Source organism: Vulpes vulpes, chromosome 11 (genome assembly GCF_048418805.1).
Source record: "Vulpes vulpes isolate BD-2025 chromosome 11, VulVul3, whole genome shotgun sequence".
In the NCBI taxonomy this organism is placed as follows: Eukaryota; Metazoa; Chordata; class Mammalia; order Carnivora; family Canidae; genus Vulpes; species Vulpes vulpes.
Genome location: NC_132790.1, coordinates 15,686,963 through 15,695,602, shown reverse-complemented (window position 1 = coordinate 15,695,602; position 8,640 = coordinate 15,686,963). Strand labels below are relative to the sequence as shown.

The 8,640-nt window shown below is 44.9% G+C and overlaps 1 pseudogene; it reads right to left on the bottom strand.

The window, feature by feature from the left end:
* Positions 1–1,493: 1,493 nt before the first annotated feature.
* Positions 1,494–2,445, bottom strand: LOC112926975 (ribose-phosphate pyrophosphokinase 2 pseudogene; annotated as a pseudogene).
* Between the last annotated feature and the right edge of the window lie 6,195 nt (positions 2,446–8,640).

Sequence of the window (8,640 nt, the reverse complement as noted above, 5' to 3'; positions counted from 1 at the left end):
TGGTTTTGCCACCTGCAAAACTTAGATCAGGCAATTTCCTCTCTTCAAGTTTTAAGATTCAGCAGAAGGGAGGGATTGTTATTATTCTCAGCCTTTGTCTACGCAGGCAAATTCTCTTCTTTCCGGGCTGAAGAATTTAGTTGGTTGTGCACCAGTGTGCATCTACCAAGACTCATGGGGAGTCAATGCTCGCCTTAGGGATACACCCCACTGAGGAAGATGCTGTCAAGCGCCATCTGTGGATAAAGCAATCTTTGCCTCCTTGATCACTCTTGGGCCACCACTTGAACCTTATCTCAATGAAGCAATTAATGCTTACTTATTTGTACTTTCTTTGTAGGCCTTTCTTACCCACATTTTTCATGTAACAGTTTTAGTTAAAACAATCAGTTTTCTAGGAGACCTGCTACTTCTGATTACAAAAGGCAAAAGACTATTAAATCAAAACGAAGGAGGTGATGTTTAAATATGCATTTGGTGGTACTCACAAAAATTCGCCTTTTTATGATGTCAGAAACAAATAACGAACAGACACTAGTAAGCCTCAGGGAACTTAGGGGAGTCTTGGTTTTGGTGGAAACCCACAACGTGAGATTATTGGAAAGAAGGCAAAGTAAAAGCTAGAGCTAAAAAGAGGCCATAAAACAAGATGGTAGGACAGTTGCCTCTTGCAGAGCCGTCCGCCTTGGATGGCCAGAGCGCAGCGTGAGTGGCACCAGCGAGCCTGTAGGGTCTATCTTGACACTTTCTCAATCAGATCCATTGCTGAACATAATTTTGGAATTTCAGAACACGACATTTCAGGTAAGTGGCAGTTATAATGTGTTTCTCAGCAGTGGCAACAACAACCAAAGAAATACTGAATTGCTTGTGATAATGTCTAATGTTTATCAGAAAGTAAATGTGTCAGCAGCCCTCTGAAGCTACCTAAAATTTGGTCAAATTGAGCACGATAACAAAGGTTAATTTGAAATCTGTTTACTAAAAAGAAAAAAAAAAAAACCCAACCGAATTCAGGCTATTATAAATTTTCTAAGGTGCACTCGGAAGGAAAAGGCTAATTCTGTATACAGGGTTTGACCCAAATGTCCATAGGCATTATCAGTATTTACACAGAAGGCTTTAATCTGAAGTCACCTTTGGCGACCTTGAAATAGACAGACTATGACCTTCCGCAGTGGAATGGCCGTACTTGAAAGTTGTGGCCTCAGAGTACTGGTAAAACAAAAGAAAGGTCACCTGTCAGAATGAGCCAGGATAACCTTAAGGACAGTTCACGTAAAAAGATCAGATAACCACCACCCTCCCCCGCCCCTCCCAAACCAGAAATAAATGGTCTTGAGCTTGAGAGGGGGGGAAACAATGGATCTCGCAGGGTACGAAGATCGGATGCTTTTGCATTATCCTAGAATTGCTGAATCCTAAAACTAAAGTCAGGCAGATGCACACAAGGCAGCGGCCGAGCAGGCCTGCTCCACACCTCACGTCTGGGCCTATAGTGGGCCGTGGCTGAACAGGTAGGACACGGATTCACCGTTGTGCGTTCTTTGGGTCGCCTCTGCCAAGATCATCGAGATATCAATGACCTGAATCTTGGGACAGTGTTTCATTTTGTCCTCTTGCGGAATGGTGTTTGTGACAACAGCCTCAAAAAGGCGTTGTTTATTCTGGAAATAGCTGGCCCAGAGAAGATCCCGTGTGTAAGGATAGCATGAACCTTGGTGGCTCCGGCGGAGAGCAGCTTGTCCGCAGCGTGGCAGATGGTGCCACAGGTGTCAGCTATGTCATCCACGAGGATAGCCACGCGGTCCTTCACGTCGCCCACCAGAACCATCCGGTCTACTTCATTTGCTTTCTTCCTCTCTTTGTGAATCAAGGCGAATTCCACATTCAACCTGTCTGCAATCGACGTGACCCTCTTGGCTCCCCCGGCGTCGGGCGAGACAATGATACAGTTCCTCCACTCAGCAATGTTCTCTTGGATCCACTGCAGGACGGCGGGCTCCACGTACAGGTTATCCACCGGGATGTCAAAGAAGCCCTGGATGTGAGAAGCATGCAGGTCCATGGTGATGATGTGATCGGCCCCAGCGACCGAGAGCATATTGGTCACAAGTTTCGCAGAAATCGGAGCTCGGCTCTTGTCCTTTCTACCCTGTCGGGCATATGGAAAACACGGGATTACAGCAGTCACCCTGGATGATGTCGCGATCTTGCAGGCGTTGATCATGATGAGGAGCTCCATCAGGTTGTCATTGATTTCGCCACAGCCACTCTGGATGATGTAGACATCTTTGCCCCTCACGCTTTCACCGATCTTGATGCTGGTCTCCTGGTTGCTGAACTTCCTAGTGACCACCTTGCTCAGTTCCAGGCCCAGCCGGTAGGCCCCGCCCTGGGACAGGTCCTGGTGGAGCTACCGCTGAAGAGCACGATGTTGGGCATGGCGGAGGCAGTGGTGGCACCGGAGGCTGCGACGTGAGCGGGAAAGCGCCTGTCCTCTAAGTTTACTGATAACTTTTGTTTCAATGGATTCTTCAAAGCAGTAATGTCCTTGGAAATACCAATCAGATCTGCCTTGGCTCAAAGAACTCAACTTTTTTGTTTGTTTTTAATGATTATCATCATTAGTGTCTGGGAAACGATACTACTAGATGAGAAGGAAAAACTCATAAAGGTGTGTCTTGCTCAAGGTTACATACTAGGACTCAAACCTGCTCTGTTTGCCTCTAATGCCATGATCTTTCGGTTATACCCCCAGGGCCTGAGTGTAGCTAAGGGATTCCACCGGCTAGAGCTTTGGATTCCTTCTCTTTCTGGGCCCCAAACTCTTCATTCCTGGACTCCAGAGGCACTGAAGCAAATCAATTCATTAGACCCCTTCTCCCCCAGAGAGCTGATATGCAGGTGTCCTTATGGGTGAAGAGACCTGCTATGGGATTGTATCACAAAGGACTTATTAGTGGGACTAGGAGAGGCACACAACTGGTTCAGGTAGTGTGTCTTCTGGGCAAATGCATCTTCCTGAACTCCAACCGAGCAGCATCTGGGGCTTTATTGAGAAAACTGACCAGGAAAGCCAAATATTCTTCACATGTCATTAAATGTCAACCTGTCCATTAAAAAGGTACGGTGGGGTCTCCATCAAAACATGGAGCGGGGGATGAGGTAACTAACATCTGTACTACTAGTTTGTTGGGTTATGGTACAGGACTGAAATTTCCCGGAGTAGTGGTCCATGGTTTCACCTGCAAGGCGACTCATCGATGGCAGAGCCAATCATTATAATGGGGGTTACCAATATGAAAAGAGTTCCCTGCTAAGATATAGAGGTTTCATGAGTTATCAGGCTAAATGTTCATCTAAGCACTTATAGCTCTGTGATGAGGTTGCATTTATCCTGTTTTATATTTATCCTTCAACTGATGTCATTTTTTTTCAAAGTGGTTATGATTTTGGCCTTGTCACTTCTGTCACTAGGCAGCTTCCAAATTGCCCATTCTTGGCAATGTTTAATGCCTTGTCCCCTGTTCTGCTGTCAGGGGCAGCTCATTTAAGCTGCCAAGAAGACCTGCTTTATTGCTTAGCCAGCCAAGGCCTAAGCTGTTTCATGACATTTCAACGTGAATCAATGATAGAAATTTCAATTTGTTTCAGAAGAGAGTTGTCAACAGCCCAGAGCTCAGAAAATGAGTGGCCAGTTATTTTGGAGGCATTGCTTTGCATGTACGTGGATGAAAGGCATGCTCATTGCTGTTTCAGCATACATTTATTCTCTGAAACTCATCCTTACTTATATGTGGGTACTGCTTCTGAAGAAACTTGAGTATTCCTGCTACTTGCTAATGAGTAGAATTCTTTTTTATCTACTTTGCTAAACATAGTGATCATAGGTTGTTCTTGCCTGTCCCTATGGGGGACTACCCCTCCTCCTCTCCAGTGATTGGAGCTGATTTCAGACCTGTTTCATGGGTAGGCATGTGACTCAGACTTGTCAATGAGAAACATGGATTTGATATGGGCATGTTAGCTGTTATTAGTCAGGATCCTGGAAACATATGAAACTCTCAAATTGGGTTATCGAATAACCTTCACCCAGAGGTGTGGGCAGTGTATAAGAAAACCCCAAGTGAAAGTGCAGTTCCTGGGGTTACTCGTAGTGGGGTGTTTGTAGCACACATAGGTTGTAGAGGTGAGCTTGAAGAACCATTACTTGAACTCAGAGAGACAAGGATGAGTAGAGAGAGCTGAGGCAGGATCTGTATTATTGACCAGGAGACATAGCTAATCCGTGTAGACTCTTGCTGAGGGAACTGAGAGGAATGAACATCTTCATCTTACTCTTTTCTCTTTCTCCAGTCTCTTACTGGCCTTCCTACGACAATACCCAAAGGAAATCATAGGGAAAAAAAGGTACTGATACATCCACACAGGCCAGCCTCTCAGTTTAGAGAAGAGAGAAGGTGGAGAGTGGATGTGAAGGTCAAGCTGAAATGTTCAGCACATGAGCCAATTCAGGCAAATTGACAGTCAGTCCTGGGACTTTTGATGGAAAAATTAGGAAATAAGTACTCTCCTTCCACTGGGATTTCTGTGGAAAAGAAGCTTGGAGCTGCTGTGCTGGTGGTCCTCTTGTCATCACTCCGGAGAGAGGAAAACAGAGTAACGAGATGGGGATGCAGTCCCGATGACACCATTTAAGTGATGCATTACTTTTTAAAAATTTAAATGATGACACACTTGGATCCAGTTACACTTGACAACTACCCTTAGAATTTTCAGCTAGGGACCAATAAATTCCCCCTCTGCTTCAGCCAGTCAGATTTCCACACTTGCATCTGAAAGAGGCCTGATGAATACATGGTCTGTGCAGTTCAGTATACTGTAAAACTCATCTCCTGGAACCATGGAGATGATCTCCTGCCACACTCAGCAGCAGTTTCTAAACTATTCATTTCATTAAATCTGTTCTCATTGTGCAGGTGGCAGCCCCTGTCTTTCCATAACCCTCTCTGACTGTAGCTTGTGCCTGAATAGTCCTGAGATAGCCAGGGTATTCCTGATTAGATGCATCATGGAACAACATCTGGAATTTTATGAATCCAATGTGTTTGTGACAGTATTCAGTATGGGAAAGACACTATTTCAAAATATGAGGGAAAAATAATGCAAGTCTCCTTTGGTAGAGAAAAAGTCTCTAATGAATATAGACTGGGGTTAGATTATTTATTTTTATTTTTTAAAAGATTTCATTTTTAAGCAATATCTGTACCCAACATGGGGCTCAAACTTACAATCCTGAGATCAAGAGTTGCATGCTCTACCGATTGAGCCAGCTAAGTGCCCCTGGGGTTAGATGATTTAAATGAGATATTGAAATGTGTGCAAAGTTTATAAACGGTGGGCCAAGTCAAATAGTCCCTTGGGAGAGCTCTTTTAACACAAGGATAGGCTCAGTCTGTGTGGTCAGGTTCAGAAACACCTGTTCTGAGAGATACTTAGCCTCAAACGATATTTGATAAGTCAGCATCTTTGATAGGTGTTGTGTCCTTTATTTACAGGCAGCTCTCTCTTTGCAATAATGTGCATGTCCTTTAATACTATGCTTTTCACCAGCAAGAAAGAAAAGGGAAATAGTTTGTGGGCAGAGGGCCAGGAGGATCCATCTTCAGAGCGGTCTTGCAGCTTGACCTTTCCCTGTCCCCTTCTCCAGTATCCTCTCCATCCACACAGAGCAGATAATGAAAAATCCCATCTGTAAATACAGGGCTGGGAGGGGGTGTGTGTGGAGGAAGGCTGGAGCACAACGTGGAAGAGCAGACAAAGCATCAACTTGGACCCAGATTCTTCCATTTGTTAGCTGTGCAACCTTGGCTTAACCTCCCTGAGTTCCTGTTTCCTCTTTTGTAAAATGGAGATAATACCTTCCTCAAAGCATGGTTATAAGGATTAAATGAAATTGAACGAACAAAACTTCTAATGTACTGCTTGGCAAATGTCTTCATAAATGGCCACAACATCAGTGATACTAAGGCTGGGCAGGTCAGGATGGTGGCACATCATTCATTTTGAAGTCAGCATGATGCCTGGCATTCAACAGCAAATGCTAATTCCTAACTCCTTCTTCCTTCTTTCCCCAGGAGTGTTTCCTCCCTCAAATGGAATTCTCCGCTAACTGAGCGGGGATGCATGAGATGATGGAGGCAGTTAGAGTTTTAAGTAGCCTCTTTGACCCCATAACCCCATTTCTGAGAATTAGCTTAGGAAATAATCTAAAAGAAAGAAAAGAGTCGTTTGTGCCAAGACGTGTACTACAGGATTATTTATAATAGTAAAAAAAACCCTGCCAATATGCGATAATGAGGTCAGCTCAATTATAGTAATTAACTAAATGGGTTATTCTGCAGTCATTGAAATAACTTCAAAGACTATACAGCAACATTAATATTTTATTTAATATAATTTATTAAATTATAAACCTGGTAAATCAAAAGAGACGCACAGAATTGTGTTAATACCCTGACACACTATGACACAGGCTTATGTCCCTATCACGGCCCCCATGGAATCTCTGTTCTCCGGGCGCTTCATTTTTTTTTTTTCATTTTTACACACTGGGTTTGTATTCAGATGGAGAAATTCCCTAAGTTTTAAAAACTCAGTTTACTTCATTTTACTTTATTTTGAAGATTTTATTTATCTATTTGAAAGACAGTGAGCACGAGCAGGCAGAGGGAGGGAGGCAGAGGGAGGCAGAGGGAGAGGGAGAAGCAGACTTCCTGCTAAGCAGGGAGCCTGATAGATGCAGGGCTCCATCCCAGGACCCTGAGATCATGACCTGAGCCAAAGGCAGACACATAATCAACTGAGCCACCCAGGTGCCCCAAACTCAGTTTATTTTTTGACCAGGTGTGAGTATTTATTTTATATAAACCTTATCAAGGCCAGTAGAGAGAGCACTAAAAAATAAAAACAATGTGATTCTTTGGGGTAACAGGAATTGTGATGAGTGTTGGCAATGTATTTTAACTCCTGCTGATGGGCACAATGTTTAACTAACAATATTTTAAATTAATATTAAATAAAATACATTTAATTACTACTACTAATGTTTAATTAGCAATAATGTACATCATAATTATGTAATGATCCTTCTGTTCCTGTTTTACTTTGCTTAGGGAAAACGAGTTATTGGACATTAAGTATTTAGAATAAGGCCTGACATAGAGTGATCAATAAGAGCTTACAGCGTCACCATTTATTGCATATGCTCCTATAATCCTCATGACAATGTAGTGAGGGAGGGACTATTAGTATCCCAATTTTAGAGGTGGGGAAACAGGCATAGAGAAGTTAATTTGCTTGTGTAGGGTCACATCACATCAATGGCAAAGCAGGAATCCCCCTGGGGGCCAGGGGCCAACATCTTGCTCCTCACCATTTCATCACAGTGCATGTTGGTAAAAGACAGCTGGCTTATGGAAAAGAAAATCAAGTGGCCAGCTGAGCTTTTAGGGGAATTTGATCTTCGGGTCCCTAAGCCTCTAGGAAAGGGGATGATGAGCGTCTGGAGAGAAGAAAGAGAGGAACATGGGCTGGCTCTGGCCCTTGTTTCTGCACCTTCTGGAGTGGAGGGAATGAGAGGTTGGAGGTAGGAGAACCTGGACTCATATGTTCATTGGTAGAGAATGTCCGTGACAGACGTGTCGCTAAAGTCACACCTGGAGTCTGACAGATGAAGGAAACAGTCTGAGCCATACAGGGCCACTCTTAACTTCCAAGGACTTGGAACTGGATGATTATTTGAGATATCAGGAACAACATGCCCTCCCCCAGCCCATACACACAATTTTGAGAGTAGGAAACAAGGGCCCGAGACGGCAAGTGCCTTGCCTTCGGAGGCTTCATTACGTTTCCCTTCCGAAGTAACCTTAAACCTTAGACAGAAACATTTGCAGACAGATGCGAGACTCCCCAGCCTCTGTGCTCTCTCCGGGCTCTGCATGAGGTAGGGTTGCCCTCTTCTCTAAGATCTCTGCTCCCTGAGAGGCCTGAGAGCCTCGCTCCATCACTGTGAGACAGTGGGGGCGGTGGTGGGGTGGGGTGGGTGGGTGAAGTCCAGGCAAGGCCAGCATGAAATCAGGAGCTGAGCCCAGGGCAGAGCTTTTCCCTGTGAGGGAGGGATTTTAGGAAATAGTCCAGGTTTCCTGATGAAGCCCCCTCAGCAGCCAAGGGCTTGAGAAGGGAACCCCCAGCTGCTGGAATTGGGGGGCAAAGTAAGGCTGAGGGTCCGAAGCAGGCAGGGACCATAGGAACCTCACCCTCTGCCTGTCCTGGGAATGATCCGGGCTGAAGGCATACCCAGGGGCTGGGGGGCTGATTCATGGGGTCCTCACCTGAGATGGGGAGGGAAGCCAGCCCTGCAGAGCAAGTTGAGTCAGAAACATGCGAGAGGCTGTGATCTAAAAGGGGAAGTCCAAAGGGTCATCAACGTGAAGGGGCCAGAAGCAGCTATGGCAGCTGAGATATGGAGCCAGGAATCTGAGAACAGGGAGGTGAGAGCAAAAATAGTAGGTCCAGGGTAAACAGGATTGGCCTAGAACAGGTGCTGCTTTGTGGCTCACTCTGGTGGGCCAGCTG